Here is a 23,395-nt window from a genome sequence, read left to right on the forward strand (position 1 = left end):
GGGGAGGGGCAGCGGGTAGCAGAGGCAAGGGAGCAGGCAGAGGCCGACTGTGATGGTCCTTGTGAGCCATGCTGAGGAGCTGGATCCCCAAGGCAGGGAGGTGTAAGGAGAGTTTTGAACAAGGAGTGGTGTGCTCAGAGGCAGGTTCTAGAAAGATCACTCTGGGAGTTGGTGGGAGATGCTGGTCCCTGGGAGCCAGTCTTGGTTCTGTGGACAAAGGGTGTCCCTCTAATGAAGTGCTAATTGCAAACTGGTCAGTCACACTTTGGAATGCTCTGGGTCCCAAGACCCCAGGTCTAGCTATGCTCATATGAGTGTGGATGTTGACCAGGAAGCGGGGCCAGCTCGTTTTCTCGGAAAGAAGCAGTAATTAAAATGCAATCCTAAGACATCAAGGACCCCTCGAGCTCTGTTTATTTTCACGTGCTGATAGAATCCTCAGAAAGAGAAGCCAAGCCGTTCAGAGCCTGCCTGGATTGCTGCAGGTCTGCGAGAAGTCCGACTGGGAAGTGTGGGTGACAATTTCAGAGGGGATGGAATATGAGCCAGCCTGAGGAAGTGGGCACATGGGGTTGAAGGAGTTCTGAACACAACTGCACAGCTCAGGGTCCCCAGAGCTACAGCTGCAGCCAGTTCAACTCCACCAGCATGGCAGAGAGTACCTACTGTGTGCAGAGACCTTTCAACATACGGGTGCGGAGCCAGGGAGCACTGGGGGAGAGGAAAGGGCCATTCTGCAGTGCGTGCCTTTTGGAAGGGATGACCAGCTCATCCTCTTAGTGGGGGTCAAACTGGGCTTCTCTACGTGCGTTTATAATACATTCTGCCCTGGAGTTCCCACCAAAGGAACCTACACATCAGATTCCCATCCCCCTGACCCATTTCTTGCTGGAACAAAAATTCCCAATAATTTAGGAGGTCATGCAGGGAAGGCAGCCTCTGAGATGGCCTCTCTGATCCCCGTTTCATGTATTCACACCTGTGTGTCGTCCCCTCCACATTGTACCAGGGTTGGTCTATGTGACCAACTGCATCCAGTGGAAGTGAAGGCATGTCACTTCCAAAGTAGGTTATAAAAGACACCTGGCGTCTCTCTCTGCCTTGGATCACTTGTCCTGGGGGAAGCAGCCGCATCACAAGCAGTCCTAGAGAGAGCCGACGTCAGGAGGAACAGAGCCTGCCAACAAAAGCCGCCTGAGTGAGCCCAATCCAGCTTTTAAATGACTGCAGCCTCAGCTGACATTGTGACGGCAAGTTCATGAGAGAGCCTAATATTCTCTCTCCAGAGAGAGAAGAGACCTGGGTCTGAGTCCACACCAACCTTACGATCTTGGTCAAGTTACTTAACCTCAGTGATAGCATTTCCATCCCTAACATGGAGGTGATAACAGTACCTACCTCAGAATGCTGTGATGAACAGATCAGTTATCAGGGGTAGTGCAATTAGCCCAGGGCCTAGTATTTACTAAGCTTTCAATAACCGGGACTAAACACCCTCACCGCTTTTCCAGACCCTCCTCCCAGACTTTCTGTGGCTGCTTCTGCTGGAGACTCTTTCCTGTGTCTCTCCACCTGTCACCCTCACCCATCAGGCTTACTCAGGTGTCTCTTTTGCTCCACCCCCAGTTCCTCTAGGTAGATAATCAGTCCCTCTTTGGGGCTCCTACCACGCATTGAAGATTGTCCTGTTGTTGTTTTTTTTTAATCATATTTTACTGTCATTTTTCTGGGTCTGCAAGAGCATTTATATCCCCAGGGACACGCACATAGTAGGCAGTCAGGAGAAACGCATTAACTGAATGGCTTTCTTGGCCTTAGGTAAAAACGCCCAGGAGGGAAGGAAGGTTGCTCTTCTGCTGACTTGAATATTCGCTTGCAGCCTATGGCAGCGATAATTAGGGGGATGTTTTTCACTCTCATGTGTTCCTTTTACCACCACAGACAGCTCTTGCTATTTCATCCAGTTTCTTTTTGAATAATATCTTCGATTTGCTTTTATTTTATCTCTTCTCATAATTTCGTCTCCCCTTTCAACCTTATCTTTTAAATGGAGACAGCAAGTGCCCGTATAATTGAGACCGTAAATGCACACATTCATTAAAGCAGTTGACACAACTTTACTCCTTCAATTTGGGGTCTCAACCTGGCCCAGGTTAATCCCTTCATGTGAAGTCGATCAAAGGTGGAGACTCTTACTCCCAAATCCTTGTGCCACCTCCCCCATACTTGCCCTAGATGCAGAGAACACCCCGTGGAGGCACCACGTCACGCGGCCTCGTCACCTCAAGACAACTGTGCTTCTCAGAGAGGAAGTCGGAGCTCCAAGAGCTGTGGCCTCAAACGCAGGACCACATGCTCCCCAGCAAGCGGAATGCCAAGAGTCGCCCACCTTGGGCTTTGGCCCAGGCACCATCTCTAACTCACTGGGGACACAGGACACATCGCCTGGCCTCCGTCACCCTCCATTTCTTTGTCTGTGTGCTAGGGACAATGACACCACCCTCTTGGGATTTGTTCACCCAGTATTTCTTGGGTGCAGACTCTGGGCCCTGCTCTGTGCGAGGTCCAGCATCTGCCTGGGGCAGGGGGACACTTCCCTGCGCTCCAAGGGCCTCTCAACCTTGACAGGAGAAGGTCTGTCATCAGACCCTCTGCAAGGAGACGGTGGGGTCATTGACTAGAGGTCCAGAGGACACCAGAGAACAGGGAAGAGGGACAGCCAGCCAAGGCAGGAGCCCTCAGGGAGTGTGTCAGGAGGTGGCGGCACCAGAGCTGAAGGCAGTCTGAAAGGAGGAGGAGGAGGAGCCGGAGGCCACAGGAGGCATTGCGGGCGCGGGGCTGAGGAACAGGAAGGTGGATTCGCATGTATGCATCTGTCTGCGTGTGTGCAGGGCAGAGCTAGGGTACGAGACAACCGCAGCGTGGTGTCCCAAGTACGTGAAGCAGGAGTGGGGAGCGAGAGAGGGAGCCCGAGAGCCTGGCACCAGCCAGAACACAGGACAAAGATGACACAGATGAAAGTGCTTTGGGAGCCCTGATGTGTGGGCCATCGTCTGTTCCAGAACGCTTTCCTTTCCAGCTGCCCATTCTCACAAAAACATGCTGAAGCCAGCAATTTTTTTAAAAAAAAGCAGTCATCCTTCCTACAGATTTGCAGAGGACAATGAATTACGTGAATGTTCACGAGCTGTCATATAATCAAATGATTGGTGATTTTCTTTCTAATTTCCCTTTCTTTCCCCAGTTGTGTTTCTACTGATTTCATGTTTCAGGAACATAAACGCCACTTCTCTGTGTTTTTAGGAATAAATCGAGAGGCACCCATTTAATTCCATTATCCAAGAAACAAAATCACTCTCCCTCCGTCCAGTCCTGCAATCCAATCACCTGCACAGGAGATGAGAAAGGAAATCATTCTGTCTTTCTTTTGCTTTTTTTCCTAACTAGTGGTATTTGAGAAAATTGAGTATGTTGTGCTTGATATTCAGGGCCCAGGTCCTCAGACAGAGCTGGGGATTGAAATGGGAGAACGTTGGTTGGTTATAGAGGCAAGTATTACACAGCATCCTTCAACCCCTATGAATGTCTTTGCAGATGAAATAATCCATTTTTTTCTGACACTACCTTAAATATTTCCATTCAGGTAAGACTCAGAGCATTGTAAATAGTCCCTTTTTACCGCACATGTGAAAATTTCACTTTTCTTGCTGGGATTGTGAAAGCAGGATGCCTCACCCCAGTAACCCAGTACTGTTGGCTTGAGTCCTGGCTCTGTTCGTGGTATGACCTCCATCATAGACTCCTGGGTCAAGTGGGGACAGCTGGAGGCAGTAGAAAGAGCACTGGACTTGGAAGTGGACAGACTGGATTTGAACCACAACTCTGCTGTTTACTAGCTGTGACTTTAAGGCAATTTACTGAAATTTTATAAGCCTTAGTTTTCTCATTTTGTCAAGCAGGGATAATAACCAGCCCACTGGATTACTGCAGCAACTAAAAGAAAGAGATGGCACATGGAAAGGTCTGAGATAGTGCTCGGCACATGGGTATGCTACATACAGTTGCATGGTTTCTACCCTGCCCAAAGATGCCCAGCCGAGGGGCACGTGGAGCTGACATCCCGCCTCACTTTTTAAACCTGCTGGTCACTCATACAGGGTTCTTTGAAAAAAATTCATCCACCCAGAGAACTTGTGGATGATTCACCCCCAGATAGAGAGCTTCTTTGTAATTTACATGAAAGTGCAATGTGGAGAGAGCGGTCCCTGAATAGAGGAGGTGAATCTCCACTCCACTCCGTTGGTTTCTGCTCCACCATCCTCCTGCCAAAAACCATCCAGCCTCAGCTACAAATCTGTGCAAAAGCAGACTTCGCACCACGTCCTGAAACAGCCCAGCTCATCTTCAGATGTCTCCGTTAAAAAAGTATTATCTTAGAGTTTCAGTTTTGCAAGATAAAAAGAGTTCTGGAGGTAGATGGTGGTAATGGTTACACAACATTTAGAAATCCTTAAGTTGGTAAATTTTAAATTATGTGTATTTTATCACAATTTAAAATAATAATTTTTAATTTTAAAAATATTCAACTATTTAAAAAAAGAGTCTACCTCCATTTGGTGCTGAGAGGCAATAAACTGATACTTGGCATAGCAGGGGAGTGGGGACTTGCCCTCTGATAGTCAGAATTGTGTACCTATGCGGGGGAAAAAGTACTTTCTTATGTTTGAGCTGAAATCTGTTTTCATGTAACTTTTCTCCATGGTGGTCTTTGCGGCGCTAAAGAACAAATGAATCAGTAAATATCGTGGGCTCACTGGGCTAATTTAGTGTACTGTTTAGGTTAGGTTAGGCTGTATTATGCTGCAGAAAAAAAATCTTTGGGGCTTAACACAGCAAAAATATATTTCTATCCCACACTGTGAGTCTGTGATGTGTGTGTGTGGTGCAGAGGTGGGGGAGCCTATGCAAGACCCACACGCAGGGAGTTTTCACTCTGTGGGCCACCGTTCCCAGTCGTGGCCGTGGGAGAGAGCCTGGGGAGTCCTGCACGGGCCTTTCCCTACTACAGCCAGCAAGGGGCACCTTTCCCTCCAGTGGACTTTTCCTTGGCCAGTCACATGACCTTGCCGCTTACAAGGGGTCCAGGAAATGTCGGGGAGCAGATGGCCACTCCAGGGAGCATTGCCGTCTCTGTGACTGATAACTGTGGGCTGATCTGGCTGGGATCTTAGACAAGGTGCTGTCCTCAGGCTCTGGTGCTGGCCTGGGTCCTGCAGGCAACCCCCCATCCCATTGCCAGGACTCAGTTTTCCCATCAGAGAACAAAGTTATTAACTACCACCTTGGCTATAGATGGGGGATAGAGCTTGGGTGTTCCACACCCCATGGTTCTCTAACATGTGCCCCCGTGGGCTTGAGGCATTTGAAAGCACAGCTGGGAAAGACCCCAAAGAATATGGGAACATATGAAAAACAGAAATCTGTACAAGAAGCCAGGGCCCTTTTTCAAATGTTTGGCCCTAGATCCCTCCGAAGCAAATTATGAGTATGAAGAGAGAACGCATTTCCGTTCCTATTTTACCCCAGCCTGTGATGCCTACAGCTTACAGAATCACCCCACTTTTAATAGTGCCTGGGGTGGAAGGAAAGTCCTGGTCTGTGGCCACAGAGAGAACTTTTGTCTCCAGGGGTGTCTGACCTGCCTCCATCCTGAGGGTTACTATAACTTTTTTAATTAAGGCAAAGTTTGTAGGGAGTTCGCTCTTTTGATGTGGCAGCTGTAGCTGGAAAACAGGCCTATGTATAAGAGTTTACTGCCTGCCGGTGGCCCAGCAGCCTGCCACCCACATATCAGAGCCCACACCCCATAAACAGCCCAGATCATCTTTCTTTAGAACAGGGTGTGTGAGATGGGCCTGGGACCACCATGGCATGGAAGGACCACCTGTGCTGACAGTCTCATGGGGCCTGGACCACCCAAGGGTCCCCCCCAAAATGGGGGTAGTGTTTTGAGGTGGCAGAGGAGTGGATAAGGTGACCTCTAGAGGCCCGTGACTAAGTGTTTATTCTTGACCTTGATGTTCTACAAGACCCAGGCAAGAACCGAGTGAGGAGGGGCACGGAGCCAGACGATATTTCAGCATCATCCAATCAGAGCACACGTTTCTGGCCTTGCTCAACGGCGGGAGGGTAGGGGGCGCTCCTTCGGGCATCTTTATATCCCAGAATCCCACATGCAGTAGGCTGGTAACTTAGATGTGAACAGAACTGACAGCTGTATCTTTGGGGAGAGTGATGAATAGAGTGAATTTTGAGCATGTTGTTCTGTTATATTCAATACCCATTTAGGAGCCCCTACTATGTACCAGGTATTTGTCCTAGGCACTGACAATTCATCAGTAAATAGTAACCCTGTCCAATTAGAGCTCATATGCTGGCGGATCTGAAGTTTATGGCAGCCAGGTCACACAGTTAACCAGTGGCAGACCTGAGACAAGAACGGGTTTGCCAGCTCCCATGAGAGCAGTGCTTCTCAAGCTTTCCCATTAAAGAGACCCCCATGGGGTGTCTGGAGGCAGAGCCCAAAGCAGCCAAATACAGATGTGACATTTCTTTGACTTTCCAATGCTTTACTTTAAAAATTCATACAAATGGTGACGTCTATGCCATTTCATATCCATGTTTGTTTTACTATAAAGTAATGGTGTAGGTTACTTAGTATATACATGTATATATATATATATGCATATATATATTTTTTAAGTTTCCACCTTGTTGATCCTGCATCTCTGTATTTCCCTTGGCACACAAACGTACACTCCTGGGGATCCACAGGGAGGGAAGTACATTTCCAGCTCAGTGGACTCTTCTAAATGTCTACAGGCCTTATGACCTGGCTCCTCTTTGCTTTTGTTTTTAAAATGAATTGCATCATAAGCAAAGTTAAAAACAAATGACACACTGGGGAAAAAAGTTTTGCAAATTATATTGCCTTGGTCTCCCAAATATATACCCTACAAATCAATGAAGAAAAAAGACCACCAGCTCAATACCATCTATAACCATTTCCATAGAAAGATATACCAATGGCTGTTAAACATAGAAGACTGTGCTTAGCCTAATTCATAATAAGTGCAAATTTAAATTATGTTGAGATACTAATTTTTGGCTCTCAGACTGGCAAAAATCCAAATGTTGGCTAACACACTGTATTGGTGAAAGTTGCAGAAATGGTCGTGTTCACCTGCTCCCGCTATTGGGATGGAGAATGGCTCAGGCCCTGTGGAGGGCAATTTGGCAGTATTATAGAGCAAGCACATTCATGAACAAGATTCTTGTATTAAGTCAACCACTTCCTTCTGAGTGTCAGTTATATTTTTAGCACTAGCTAGAAACTTTATGAGAATAATGAGGTGTACACACCGAGCCTGACCCCAAGGAGCTTGTGACCCTACTTAGAGGCATTGGAGATAGGACATAGTAAAAAATAACAATATTTTAACTCTTGTTTATCAAGAACTTCCACATGTAATATAGGTCATCGAGCATCACAGAAATCCTGCAAGGTAAGTATTTTTCTTTCTATTTTTCAGTACAGAAAACTGAAGTAGAGCATAATTTGCCCAAGGCCACGATAAGGTAATCCCAGAGCTAAAGTAACCCCAGAGCTAGAGGAACCCCAGAGCTAGAGGAAGATTCTGGGATCCCCATGTTCTTTCCACTGGGCCAAGTAGCCGGCCCAAAGGACGACATGGCCACCAGCAGTACCCAGTGTGTGAAGCGTCCTGAGAAATGGCAGGGAAGGTGAACCCGCGTAGGGGCATGTTAAGAGATGGCATTTGCATTGCTCTAACCTGAATCTGAGGTTTCTCTCTATTACTTGTTTACGGGTATGATCCTAGATGAGTTGCGAAACCTCTCTGAGCCCTAGAACTTTCCTCCATAACGCGCAGGTGATAATAAGATTTTTGTGGGGATTAACTGAGAAAATGTCTTTAAGGTACTTCACCTATTGCCTGCCACGCCGTTTGCACTCAATAAACAGTGGTAACGAAGGAGGAGGAGCTAGTGGTGGTGATTACAGGCTTCATGAGCAGGGGCAGACCTGGATGGAATTCAAGTTTGTGGCACACACGTGAGCTTGTGCATCAGGAACGAGAGGCTCTTCTCTGAGTTGAGTCCCTGTTGTTGCCCAAACACAACCCAAGAAGGAACCATTCTGTCACCCTCAGCAATATTTTAGGAAGATCATGGCAGTTGGTCCATGAGATCAAGGAATCACAGTGTTTCCAAGCTGGGAGGACCGAGGCTCTCAGTGCTAGTCTGGTCAGACCCCTGCTTGTCACAGATGGACAACGTGAGACTTCGCCCCAAGTGGCATCGTCTCCCCCAGCCAGCCCTCAGCCCGCTTCCTCCAGCTCATGCCAGGGCCCACGGGCTGCAGACGGCCTTGGCCTTGATGCTGGAGGAACAGCTCCACATTTGGGAAGCTGATTCCCCTTCACCCTCAGGTCTCCTAGAGCCCAGCAGTTGAGCTGCTTAGAGGGGAAGTCACATTATTGTTAGGAGAAAGGGGGAAATATCTTTCTTTATGACTTCCCACGGAGAGTTAAGCGCTAATGCGGATTCGAGAGGCTTCTGGTGGAGTCCCCTGAATTGCACTATATCCCTGAACCTCTGCCTCGAGGTGAACTTTTAACTCCCAGAATGATCCCTGAAAGCTCTTTTTTCCTCCCTGTCTCGGCTGCCAAATTGACTCCCCAAGTCTGCCCTCCGCGTAAAAACACAATGAAACCTTATACAATCAGGAAGGTATTCAAGGCTCGTAATAAGTAATTGCCCTAGGACCAGCGGTTTGGATCCCCCGGCACACCCTCAGTGGGCCTTTTTCTTTAACAGAACAAGTAAAAGGAACAGACGCAGGGCCTTCCGTGCCAACACCGCAGTGGCCTCGTGCGGGCCTGACCAGGGTCCCTGGGAGAGCATCATTCCCACGCTAACAAACACACATGGGGAACAGCGGCACAGCATCCGCCCCAGAACGCCGCTCTGGGGACACCAACGTACCTTTGGCCAGTGGCAACACTTCTTTCCTCTGTGCTCCTGACCTGTCCTCCTCCCTTGCTGATGGGGGAGCAGGTCCACAGAAGAATCACCATGGCCCGAGTGGAATTCTGATATTCCCTGACTAACTCCTCTTTCCCCTTACACCCCCTTTAATATCTTTTATCTCTGTCCCATTTCTGCCCCCTCCTCTTCTTTCTGCCTGCTTCTTCCTCTCTCTCACCCTCGTCAGACTGTAAGCTCTTCCCAGGTGAGGTCCACACCTGATTATACTCGGGACCCTGGCATAGTGCCTGGATGCACTAGGAACCCAGTAAATGTCGGTCAGATCAATACATGAAACGAAAAGCACGGTGTTGTTGAAAAATAGGAAATGGAAGTCTACCTTACCAGACGCCGGGATATTCTTTTCGAGATCAATTTCGCTGAGTTTTGCAGATTTCGAGGTCTTTGCTTCTATTCCCCAAGTGGTTGGTGACAATGTCCGCCAGCCTGGCTCTTCCAAGAGGAGTCCTGTGAGACAGAGGGCAAGGCATTTCTGAATCTGCCGTTAACAGCACGTAATGATTGTGGGAGGACACATGTTGGCTCTGCCCACCCAGAGCACAGCCCCCTTCTGCTCAGAGCACCTCTGTTTTCCTCTCTGAGGCTGGCCCCCTGCCCCTCACACGCAGGTCTAGAAGCACCTGACCTCTGGCCAGCGTGGGCCCAGCCCCAGGGCAGCCAATCAGACTCTCTCTCCCAGGCATCTACATCCCCTTGCTAGTGATGAAAGGGCAGGAACTGGTGAGCCTTCAGTGGCACTTGGAGGAGACTGGCCTAAAGTCCCTTCCTGCTCCACACTGGAGAGGCCTCATCCCTACTCTTTGCAAGATCTGGTACATCACCACTTCCCTCTATTCTGTCTACTAACCCTTCCCCTTCCAGTAAGTTCCATGTTATAGTTAGGTTGGCTGGGGTGGTTTCTGTTGCTTGGAACCCCAGCACTCTCATCAGGTTTTCTCAACCTCGACACGATGGCATTTGGGACTGGGTACTTCTTTGCTGTAGGCATCTTGTTGGGAGCCAATGTGGCAGACATCCAGTGGACGGTGGGTCACATCGGTATCCTAATGCAGCCTAAGCCTCTACCCTGGGTTTCTCAACCTCAGCACTACTGATATTTTAGACTGGATAGCTCTTTGTTATAGGCACTGTCCTGGGCACTGTAGGATGTTTATCAGCATCACTGGCCTCTAGCCACCAGATGCCAATTGCAGCCCCCTGGTTGTGACACATGTCTCCAAATACAGCAATACTGTCCCTGGGAGGTAAAACCACTGCTGTAAACTGATTTAGTGGTTGAGAACCAGTTCGATGAGGCATTGAGTCAGAAGTCAGAGGGTCTGGGATTTATCTGGCCCTGAGCCCCTTGCACTCTCCTCCTCCCAGGTCCACAGCCCAGCACCAGCATAAGCTTGAAGAAATCCAAAGAGCTGCACAAAAGATGACGTTGGAAGATACGTTACCACCTCACAGTGGGTCTTTACTTGTCAAAGAAGTTAAAACCTGCTCCTTGGCCAGCTGGCTGAATTTGATGATAACTAAAGAAAGTGAATAAATATCCTGACCAGTGGAGTCTGAAGTATCGACATTTCACTTATCATATTGGGTGGCATTCTACAGACAACAGAGAAATTGTTCTTGCAGGGACAGACCTGTCTTTCTTCCATCAAGTGCTCTTTTTGCTATAATGACTAGCATGGCTGGGGTGGGAGGCAAAACAAGGTGAAATTATAAACCTTGGAGATATGAAGGCTCAGAAGCTGCCCTTTCAAACAAAACCAAGCTCCGACCCTTTCTCACACTTCAAATTGAAACCTCTTTGAGCTTTGATAAAACGTCAACTGACATTTTGTTCCTCCATTCTCGGGCAAGGTCTGCTCACCTCCATGCTTTCTGAGACCACTAGAGCACAGGTCTGCCAAGGACAGCCTGGCCGGTCCAGCTCCAAACAGGTAACACTTAATATGCTGATCTTTGAGCTCCGTGCTTTACCAGCACTGGAGGAACAGCTCAGGCTAATGTGGGGGACAAGATTTAGTGTAAACTGGGAGTCTGGAGACTGGAGAAGGCTTCCAGCTCCACCACTCACGTGAAGCTTGGGAACCCTTTTTTCCCGCCTTGGTATCAGTTTCCCCATTTACGAACTGGTGTTGGAATAGATCAGTGAGTCACAAGCTTATTTTGGTTTCTCTTTGTTAATCTGAACCCACCCCCAAGAACAGACCCTTGGCCACACTCCCATAGACACATCATTTCATAAAATGTATGAAGGTTCTTGGAGTCCTCCACAGCCATGAAGTTCAGGGTGAGGCCATCAGACCAGATGGTCCTTAAGGAGCCAGCCCTTTCTTGACCCTACTTTGCAGTAGCCCAAGCCCATGGTTAGTGTCATGCTAAGACAGACATGAATTCTAAACACATTTGGCTTGGAATCCCAGCTCCTTCTCTCATCAGCTGTGAGATACTGAGCAAGTTTTCTAAACTTTCTGAGTCTATTTTCTTTGTTTACAAAACAGTGAGATAATATCCCCCGGTAGTTAGTTCTAAGCATTAACTACATATTATATGACACCTAGAAAACACTCGATTCATTTTTGCTTTCCAATCCTCTCCCTCTTCCTCCCTTGACCCCTTATTGGTATTAAGTTCCTCTTAAAACAGGAGCAGAAAAGCAGTTCATCAGATTATTTTGGTATCTGGGCAGGTCTGGGGGAAGGCATGATTACGTATCAATTGTTTACAGAGAAAAGAACTCCACAGTGGTCCCCGCAGAGATGAATTGAGATCGTAGGAAGCAACTCTTTATAGGCTGTGTGGCTTTAGTTAATTGGCTTAACCTCTCTGAGCCTCCCATCTGTAAACAAGGATGAGGATAACACATCCTTGATTACCATCCACTCCACTCAGAGAATCTCTCCTGGATGCCAGGCAACGTGCTGAGCACTTCACATAGAGTCCATCATGAACGTCAGGTCTATTGGAAAATGACGTGAAATAACATACTTGGAAGGGCTTTATAAACAGTGAAACATGAGGCAGACACTTCATTTTCACCATGATCAGGGAGTCTCAAGAGCTTGTTTTCTATTGTGAAAATAGGAGTGGTTTTTCCAACCAGAAGATCAAGCACATAGAGCAGAAAGTGACAAGTGACATGGAGTTAGGCTGTCTCAAAAACAAAAGGTGAGCGCCAGTTGTAAGCTTCTTTCCTGGAACCTTGGTGAGAAATAGAAGGAGGACAGAAGGCAATGCGATTTCTTTTCCTGTGTGCTTCACATGACATACGTCTCTCCTCACTGAAGCCCCAATTTGCCCATTTCTCATTTAGCACTTGATTTATGGATGCTGCAGCAAATGCTGGGTGAAATGGTAAATCTAGCAATAAAATATCTAAATGATTTATAAATATGGTTTAGAAAGGCTTGGGTAGGTAAGGTGGCACACGGCTAGTCTAACGAAATCCCTGTGCTTCAGAAACCCTCCCCCAGACACCGACATCCAACGCACAGAGCTTTTTGTCTCTATTGAGCGGAGCTGACAACTCCAACGTGTGCAAATACAGATTTAACAGGCAAACGTGCAGCCAAGCCCAGGACTGTAAGTGTTTGAAAAGGCAGATCTGTTTGATGAGCAAATAATGCGTCATCAATAAAGACTTGTCAAGATGAAATGAATGAGAGCAGCTGTCCCTGAACATCTAGTCTGGGGTAGAGAGGATGCAAACTGAAGGAGGAAAAGACAGTGTGGGTGGGGGTGGGGATGGGATGGGGGAGGCCTAAGCAGCATGTTTTAGAAAGATCATGCTGGTGTTCTTGACCAATGTGGGCCACCTGGACTGAGTGGCTAGGCTGTACTAGAAGAAGGCCCTACCTGGAGGCACCCGGGGTCTTACTACCAAGGAAAGAAAGATGATCAGGAAGTGCCAAGAGAGCAAGGCCAGGCTTTGCAGAAATTAACATCTTAATTCATATAATATGATATCTCTTATATGTGGAATCTTATAAAATGATACAATTGAACTTACTTACAAAACAGAAATAGACTCACAGACATAGAAAGCAAATTTATGGTTACCAAAGGGGAAAGGGGAGGGGAGGAGTAAATTAGGAGTTTGGGGTTAGCAGGTACACACTACTATATATAAAACAGATAAACAATAAGGACCTACTGTATAGCACAGGGAACTATATTCAATATCTTGTAATACTCTCTAATAGAAAAGAATCAAAAAAGAATATAGGGCTCCCCTGGTGGCGCAGTGGTTAAGAATCCGCCTGCCAATGCAGGGGACACGGGTTCGAGCCCTGGTCTGGGAAGATCCCACATGCCGTTGAGCAACGAAGCCCATGCACCGCAACTACTGAGTCTGTGCTCTAGAGCCCGCGAGCCACAGCTACAGAAGCCCGAGCGCCTGGAGCCTGTGCTCCGCAACAGGAAAAGCCACCGCAATGAGAAGCCCGTGCACCACAACGAAGAGTAGCCCCCGCTTGCTGCAACTAGAGAAAAGCCCATGCGCAGCAACGAAGACCCAACACAGCCAAAAATAAAAACAAATAAATAAAATAAAAAATAGGAACATGAGGACACGGAGAGAAGGGGGTTGTCTGTAAGCCAAAGAGAGAGATCTCCAAAAAAAAAAAAGAATATATATATATATGTATATATAACTGAATCACTTTGCTGTATAGCTGAAACTAACACACATTGTAAATCAACTATGCTTCAAAAAAAAAATTTTTTAAATAAAGTCTAGGAAAGAGCTAAAAAAAAATCTTAATTCACAACAGCCAAAAGGTGGAAGCAAGCTAGGTGTCTGTGGATGGATGAATGGATAAACAAACAAGAGGTGGTATAGTCATACACTGGACTATTATTCAGCCCTAAAAAGGAAGGAAATTCTCACTCATGCTACAACATGGGTGACCCTTGAAAACAGTGCTAAGTGAAATAAGTCAGTTACAAAAGGCCATTTATTATATGATTCTACTTATATGAAGTACTTAGAATCATCGAATTCAGACAGAAAGTAGAATGGTGGTTACCAGGGGCTGGGGGTGGGAGAAGTAAGGAGTTATTGTTTAATGGAGACAGAGTTTCAGCTTGGAAAAATGAAAAATTTCTGTGGATGGATGGTGGTGATGGTTGCACAACACTGGGAATATACTTATGCCGCTAAACTATACAATTTAAATGGTTAAAACGGTAAATTTTATGATATGCACATTCTCCCACAATAAAAAAATTAACATCTTTTAGTATTTGTCCCGTTTGGACTTGGATTTCAGTTGCCAGCATTTCAAGCTCCAACAATAGATGATGAATAATTTGATGTCAAGAACTGGATCTGCCTTATCTATGAATCCCCCACTGCATCTAATACAGTGGTTCTCAAAATGCAGTCTGTGGGCCACTGGGGGTCTCCAGGACCCTTTCAGGATGTCCACAAAGTCAAATGCTTTTCATAATGTTACTAAGCCATGGTTTGATGTTTGCTATGATCGTGTTACAGTTTGCACTGATGCTACAAAAGTAATGGTGGGTAAAATTTCTGGTGCCTTCACGAACCAAGGCAGTGGCACCAAACTGGACCAGCAGTCATGTTATTCTGATGCACTCACAATTAAAAAAGAAACTGTGCTTACGAATGCCCTTGATGAAGCAGTACAAATTATTAATTTAATTAAAGCTCAACCCTTGAACATACATATTTTTAACAGTTTGTATGACAAAATGGGAAGTCTTTAAAAAGCACATCTGTTACATACTGAAGTACAGTGCCCACATCAAGGAAAAGCACTTGTGTGATGGTTTGTGTGTCAAGCAGAAATAGCTGCTTTTTTTTCATGGAACATCATTCTTACTTGAAAGCACAACTGACAGACAAACAAAGGTTATTCAGATGGGGGTATCTGGTAGACATTTCCTCAAAAATGAATGAAGCAAGCCCGTCACTTCAAGGAAAACAACTGACCATATGGTTGCCAAATCTAAAATCCAAGCTGTCGAATGAAACTTAGGAACTTGGACAACGCATCTCCACCACTTTGAGCTCAAGCGTTTCCAAATACTTAACAGCTTACCAATACATCATACTCCAAAATCACATGTAGGTAAAAGATCTATTTAAAGCCCAAGACAGATCAATGAATTTTAATGTAGCCAGGTACCAAAAGTTCACTAATATGGTTTCAGATTCCACATCACAACTAAACTTTAAGAAACTTCCACTTGTTGAGTTTTGGTGTAGGATCAAAGAAGACTACCCACAATTATCCGAAAAGGCTCTTCTCTTTTCCAACGACAACTCTGAGTGAGGCACGAGTTTCTCCACACACTTCAACCAAAGCAACATATCACAACAGACTGAATGCAGAAGCAGATACAAGGATACTTTGTCTAATTGCATTTGGCAGATATTGCATTTTTTATAAACTGAAGGTTTGTGGCAACCCTGCATTGTCAAATGATGGTTAGCACTTCTGGGCAATAAAGTATTTTTTAATTAAGGTATGTAAATTGGTTTTTTAGACATAGTGCTATTGCACACTTAATAGACTACAGTATAATGTAAAACATTAACTTTTATATGCACTGGGAAACCAAAAAATATGTGTGACTTGCTCTATTGCAAAATTTGCTTTATTGCAGTGGTCTGGAACCAAACCCACAATATCTCCAAGGTAAGCCAGTATAAGAATCCAGCTGTCTTCTATTAAGCCAAATATCAAAGAGATTTACAAAGGCATCAATGCCATTCTTTTTTTTCTCAGTTTTTTAAAAAAATTTATTTATTTTATTTATTTATTTTTGGCTGCATTGGGTCTTCGTTGCTGCACGTGAGCTTCCTCTAGTTGCAGTGAGCGGGGGCTACTCTTCATTGCGGTGCGCGGGCTTCTCATTGCGGTGCCTTCTCCTTGTTGCAGAGCACAGACTCTAGGTGCATGGGCTGCAGTAGTTGTGGCTCGCGGGCTCTAGAGCGCGGGCTCAGTAGTTGTGGCGCACGGGCTTAGTTGCTCCGTGGCATGTGGGATCTTCCCGGACCAGGGCTCGAACCCGCGTCCCCTGCATTGGCAGGCAGATTCTTAACCACTGTGCCACCAGGGAAGCCCATCAATGCCATTCTTCTAATTTTTTTTTTCTGTTTTGGAAAATAGTTGCTTTTAAGAAAAAAATGTTTATGTTAACATGTGATAGATTTTTTTATTGCTATTGTTAAATGCATTCTTAGATAAGTATTATTAACATTTCTCAGTATTCATTTTCCATATCAATAGATATAACCTACATAAGCAAAAGCTCTTTGGGTTCCTTGGTAATTTTTAGGAATGAAAATGGATTCTGAGATCCAAAAGTTTGAGATCCTCTGGTCTAACACAAAGTCTTTAATAAACGTCTTAATAAGAAAATAAATGAATGAATGTACAAATGAATGAATGAATGAGGATGTTGCTGGCAAAAAAATATGGTTATGAGCGGTGTAAAGGAAAGAGGTGGGTTGATGACCCTTCCAAAGGGTCAACTAAGGTAGGAGAGTTAGTTGTTTTGATTTGAGCATTTCACAGGTGGATAAAATTTTCAAACCATTTTGGGAACCCACATAGAATGGCCAACTTTTTATTTGGTCAAGTAAAAACATTTGGAAAAATAACTGCAGTTTACCATCACCATTATTTTGTAAAAGTTAAGGCATTTTAACAGAAAAAAAAAGAAAGGAAGGATATAATCTTGGTATAAAGGGCAGTCTCTATATTGAATAAATTGAGCTTTTTTAGAAGCTCACCTTCTGGTCCTTGATTTTCCTGCTTTGCTCTGGACCAGTGGACACTTTTCCCTGCACCAGACTTTGTAAGCATCAACCTAGAGCAGGGGTTGGTACAATTTTTTATAAAGGACCAGACAGGAAAGATTCTAGGTTTTGCAGGCCATTACATTCTCTGCTGTTGCTTCTCAACTGTACTGTTACAGCATGAGAGCAGCCACAGACAGCACATAAATGAATAAGCACGGCCGTGTGCCAAGGTAATTTTATTTACAGAACCCATGGTGGCCGGATTTGGCTCACTGGCTGTTGTTTGCTGACCCTGATCTAGAGAGCTGGGTAGAGATGCGTGGGAGACTAGGGCGAGGCCATTCCTGCCCGGTCACCATGGACTTTAGAACTGTCAAGATGACCAGCATTGCCATTTCCCTGACCAGCAGACCAGGAATATCTGCTCAGAAAGCTGGCTGTCCTACAGGGATACACTGAGCCTGTCCTTTCCGGCATCTGAGCAGTAGGGGGGTTGACAAAGTCATCAAACCTCCCCTGCAAGAGCAGTATTGAAGCACAGTGACACAGCCCACCACACTGGCATCTGGGGACAGTAGCCAAATAAAGAAATGGAAGAAAGGCAGGTGAGATGGCCTGTCCACAGTGACACGGGAAGGGAGGTCAGTGACGGACTGGCACTTGAACCAGAGCTCTCTACCGCATGTCACCATAGTTCTAGCAAGGGACACTTTCATCTTGCTCCACAGTGTGGGAAACAAACAGAATCTTAGCTTGATTTAGAGGTGTGTTTAAATGCCCTAATCTCCAGAAAACCCCAAATCCTTTCTTTCAGAATAGAGGGATGCAGTTTTAGAATGGAATCTCCGTTGCCCATCTTCTCCCTTCCAAGATGTCAAGATTTGCCAGGCAGCCCTCTGCCAGCCATGGGCACATCCTCCGCCCCCACAGCTGCCGATCTGCCCGTCAGATTAGGGGTGTGCGCATATGGTGGCAAAGGCAGGGAGAATGAGCTCCATCGCTTCTGACATGTGAGCACCAGAGCTGTGAGCATATGGCCTGGAAGACTCTCCAGGAATTTCACGGGACATTTCATGCAAGTTGAGACTGAGGCATTCAGGAACCCGGATCCAGAGAGAAAAAGAGAAACTGCAGAAAATATTTTCCTCTGAAATATTTACAACAAATGTGACACAGAAGAGTTAATTTCTGTAATGTACAAAGCTCATTTGAATCATTTAAGAAAAAGGTGAAAACCCCAAAAGAAAATCGGAAAATGACACGAACCAATCATTCATAAAATAACCACCAATGGCCACTAAACTAAAAATGAAATTTATCTTTACTGGTAATAAACAAATGCAAATTGCAATGTGACACATTTTTACTTATGTCCTAAAAGGATAATACTTAATGCTGGTGTGACTGCAGTGAGAAGGACAGTCTTTGCATATCACTGGTGGGCATGTAACTGGGTCGGGGACACACCAGCTGGAAATCAATCTGGTAATACAGGCAGAGAATTATAAACACATTCATAATCTTTAACTCAGCAATCCCACTTCTATGAATATGCAAAATAAACTAACGTCATCACTTCCCTCTGATGGAATATCTACCTCTATTAGCAGAATCCATACTGCTGATAACTTTTTCTGACAGTTTCACAAGTCATTCATTTTGAACTACAAATTAAAACTTGAATGCCTCCTTTTTTCCCTCCAAAAATGTTGCTATAAACTCATATACTCATAGCTGCCTTCCTATGCAGGTAGAGGTTTGGGAGATTTCCCTGAATAGAACTCGGCCTTTATTCTTGGTTGAGTCAGCCCGTCACTCAATCATTGGGATCCACACCTGTCATACAAAACAGCCTCAGCTTCTCCCAGCTAAATGTCATCTGCAAATGACAGTCAGCCCTCCTGCTCCCGCACTGCAGTCCACATTCCCAGGAGGTGGTGTGGCAGGACACGGCTGAGGATGGAGCCTGGTGGCCGGCCACTAGACAACTCCTTCCGTGCTGTTTCTGATCCATTACCAGCAGTTGGAGTTGTTCAACCCGTTACAAATCTGCTTTGTTTAACTGGGATTTGGACACAGTCCTCTGTCTTACCCACCCAGTAATCATGAAAGGTAATGTCAAATGTCTTACAGAAGTCTAGGAGAACAATTGCAAAGGGGACGAGGGGACAGTGCTTCCCTGGGAGAAATCTCCCCACCTCTGCCTGACTCTGCGACACCGGCTTGTCTGCGTCCCCACCGGCCCAGAAGCCCCGCTTCCTCTCTCTCCAGCTATCACCTCCTGGCCTCCCCTCTGGGCCTGGCTCACAGCCCCCTTTGACATCACCATAAGTAGGTCACCCTGGCTAGATGAGCAGAAGCGTGTCTGGAATGGGGGTTCAGGCTCAGGGATGAGAGACCTCGTTTTACGATTTATTACGCATACGACGTGTCACTTCACCTTTCTGATCCTGAAGTTCCTCACCTGTAAAATAGACATAATACACCCTGTGCGCCCCACCCCCAAGGGTGCTTGTAGAGCTCAATGAGACAGTGGACGGCAATGTGCCTTGGAAACCAAAGGCCTGCACAGGAAGACGCTAATTTGTCAGGGTACCGCTAGTACTACTAATAAATTGCATTCATCCTATTTGGTGCAGGAAAAGGGCAAAGCTTCTCTAGAATGCTCTAGGACATGTGATGGGATCCGACCAGTGGTGCAGCAGCCGGAGACTTCCTGGGGATTTCCTAAACAAAAGGGGTCAGACACCTGAGAAATGACTGGGCCATGATTTTGGAATCCTCGAATGTGGGCCCCTTGAGACCCAGCCTAGACCCCAGTCCCTGTAGGTGTCTCAGAAGCCTGAGCCCTAAGGGAGGAGGGGACGTGTCAGAGGTCACACCGCCAGTAAGTGGAAGGTGAGGCCGGGTCCTCTCACAGCGCCCAATACTGCTCTCCCTGTCACCCGCCTCCTACAATACTCATTTGAAGGACCTGGAAGGAAGTTCTGGGAGATGAAATTAGAAGCCACTAAAATGCTGATTTAAAATATGTGTGTGTGTGTATATATATATATATATATATATATATATATATATAAATAAAATCCAAGGGAACAAAGCCACCCTTGCAGCCTCCACTGGCCACTCATCACTATTCGCCTGGTGGCCTGTCTCAGGAGATGCCATCCTGAAGGTGGAGAAGGGGAGGTCTGTGCGGTGCGTTTCCAGTGAACCCAGCAATCTTGAATTTGCCCGGGAGACCTCCAGCCCCGGTCCTATTTCCAGATGAGGAAGCTTCGGGTCGTCCTATTTCCCCCTTTTTCTCTCACACCACAAGGCAGGGACCTTGGACTGTTGTTTTGACTGTTGTGTTTTCTGAACGAATGAACTAGTCCTAAGGGTGAGCTGACTTTCCCAAGAACGCCGGTACCAGGGGCAAGGGCTGGGATGAACTGCTCCCCGCTCCCTCCTGTCTCCTGCACTCACTTTGTAGAATCACAGGGTACAAACAGACCCAAGCAGAGCACATCCTCCCCCAACAGCCTTTGAACCCTTGCGTTTCCACGGGTACTTTTCTTGGCCGCCACACCCAATATATTCAGCCTCTCATCATTCAACGATAAGGACTGCTTATTTTATACAAAGCAGCAAGTTAAGGACTATCACATCTCTGACCTCCAAATCCCTTCCCACCTCCGATTCTGAGGTGGAAATCCCACTGGACATGGCAACCTGCCCTTGGCAACCAGGCACAACACGGGACTCCCAGCAGGCATGCTGTTCTGTCTCTTGTCAAGCTCCCATTTTCCAGGGAGGATATTTTGACAAGAAATCCCCCCTGGCCTAAGATGCCAAACCACACATAGGGACGAGGGTGCAGCTGTGTCACAGCTATCGGAGTTTTAGAGAGGAGGAAATGGGATCCGACAGACCTGTCATGGGTTCAGCCTGGGAACACAGCATCCCCCAGGACTTGGGAGTGTCAACATAGGTGCACTGAATTCCTCACAATAACACAGCTCATGCCACAGAGGCACCTCCTCCTGTAGCCTGGTTGGGAAGCCAGGTTTAGCTACCAGCATCCTTCAAAGAGAAAGAACTTCAGCAAGCCTTCCTGTCTTAGAAAGGAGGAAACTGATGCCCGGTGATATTAAACAGCACATGCTGGGTCACAGCTGGAGCAATGACAATGACAAGAACTTAGACCTCTGGGGCATTTGGGCCACTGCTATATGAAATGCCACCAGGACACACACGTTTCAGAGTTCATCTGCTGTATGGTTTCACCCCAAGTTATGTGAGTCACTTCTCTCACATGTGTGGTTGAGAAATCTTGTTCTTCAGTATGGAAAGGATTGAGTCCAAATGGAGACATCCTTAGGATGGAATATTATGTAGCCAGTAAACCTCATATCTTCAGAGCATATTTCAAGGCATGTGGCAATATTCATAATGTAATGTTAAATGAAAGTTGCAGGAGATCAATTATTCATGCACAAAGAACCTTAATATTCTAGCTTTATACTACAGTATTTCCTCTACAATGGTAGTGATTTTAAGATGCACCACTGACTTAAAAATATTTCAAAAAAAGGAAACATTAACTATAAGAAGGACATTGATTTCAGAAACATTAAAGATGAAAAATGTGTATCCAAGAAGAAAGGAAATGTGACATAAATTTAACACACAAATGTCGTGTGTGTGTGTGCACACACACACATGCATATTAGACCAAGAAGTGAATTAAACATTAATACTGGTTATCTCTGAGGGGAGATTTTAATTTTTATTTTATCTATTCTTTTCAGTACTTTTCAATTTTGTCTCTAACGTGGAGATACTAATTTTATAATCCTAAAAAATAAACACTGTATGTAGAACATTAAAAGCAAATGTAAGAAAAATGCACGTTACTTTTTGACTCACACAAGGACTGCAATTTCCATTCCCCAGTCTCGACACATTTTTACCCCTTCTTTGTTTTGCTATGTTTCTCCCCTCTGGTTTCTAAGCACAGTTTAACATTCCATCTTCCATGAACCATTAGAAGGCTGCCGTCATGCTCTCCCCACTCAGCTGCATTTTAATGGGATGCCCTTGGTCTTCAGGGAACGACTCTCAGGAAAGTCAGGTACAATTTCTTGGTGCAGGTGCCATAGGCACGTCTAAGATGCCACCCTGCGCTGCAAGCAAAGATCTTTGTAAAAAATGCCTCCTGGGAAAAAACTGTTTAGACTCTAGTGCTAAGAGAATCTTTGCTTTCCTTTGAGATAATGGTATGCTTCGGTTTTTTACTCTAAAAATCATGAATATTATCTTAACTGTATATTATTTCCCTTTTTCCCTACCTGCTAAGAAACTCAACTATGATAACTCTGTTGGTCCCTAGGATGGGGCTTTGCATGCTTTTTTTTTCCCTTTGGTTTTGATTCTTCAAATAAAATATTTGATTGTACTGTTGGTGTTCTTTTGTAAGAAGTCGCAAATCATTGGTGGCAGCAGCATAGAGTAAATAAATACGTGCACTCAGTGAAATCCTTTTCTGAGTTCACCTTTGACTTCTCCCCACCCTGTACCCACTGTATCCAATCTATCAACAAATCTTGTCAGTGATGCTTCTAAAATATGTCCCACATCTGTCGGCTTCCCCCACCTCCACTGTCACCTTCCTAGCCCAAGGCACTGGTCAGGGACAACAACCTCCTGGCCTTTCTGCAACTTCTCTCATCCCTCGTCTGTTCCATTTACTCCCTCAAAGTGTACTTTTGCCCACTGAATAAAAGCTGCCCTCTCCCACTCATCCTCCATCTCATCACCTTATTTTACTTCCCTTACAGCGCTTAGGATGCTGGAAATAACCTTCGTGTATTCACTTGTTTGTTTTTATCTCTCCCCTTCCCCATCCCCAAAGTGAAAGCCCCATCTTGTTCCCTGCTGCATCGTCAGGGCCTGGGACTGCCTGGCACATTGTAAGTCCTCAAAATATGTTGGAAAAATGAAATCCTGGCTCATCTCCAACATGCTCCTAACTGCTGGTGCTTGCACAGCGCCCTAACTCCCCATGCCGGTGTTTGCATTTTCAAACAATGAACATATGCCATCCTGCAAGCCCCTTCGGCTCTCAGCATGGGGCTCACCTAACCTGTGCGCCAGCGGTGAGGGGGTGGGCAGCTGCCGAGATCCCATCCACCTCCTGGGAGGTGGGAAGGAAGGGCTGGGAGGGAAGAAGATTGCAGGGGTGATGAGAACCTGCCCAGGACAATCGTCAGCAAGATCAGGGTCACTGCTGAAAGGTCCAGAGAGTCGTGCAGCCCCACAAGTTGTCCCAAGGGTTATTCTCTGTCCGTCCCTTTGGATTACTTCATTTGCCAGACATTCAAATACCACATTAAAATTCTTTGCCCTGAAGGAGCAAAGCTTCCCAAAAAGCCCTCACACGCTCTAAGAGACTTGTTCCTGGAGATGAATTTTCTCCTAGGCAATAAGAAACCACGTTCTTCTTTTCTCTGGCTG

At 45.9% G+C, this 23,395-nt stretch overlaps 1 long non-coding RNA gene across 1 annotated transcript in view; it reads right to left on the bottom strand.

Moving 5' to 3' along the window:
* The window catches only part of LOC130705024 (uncharacterized), a 328,482-nt gene that overhangs the window by 212,260 nt on the left and 92,827 nt on the right, over positions 1-23,395 (bottom strand). The window contains exon 3 of the long non-coding RNA XR_009005627.1: positions 9,454-9,576. This is a non-coding gene — a long non-coding RNA (uncharacterized LOC130705024). The remainder of the gene's footprint in view (positions 1-9,453; positions 9,577-23,395) is intronic.

The sequence above is a fragment of the Balaenoptera acutorostrata genome, chromosome 16 (genome assembly GCF_949987535.1).
Source record: "Balaenoptera acutorostrata chromosome 16, mBalAcu1.1, whole genome shotgun sequence".
In the NCBI taxonomy this organism is placed as follows: Eukaryota; Metazoa; Chordata; class Mammalia; order Artiodactyla; family Balaenopteridae; genus Balaenoptera; species Balaenoptera acutorostrata.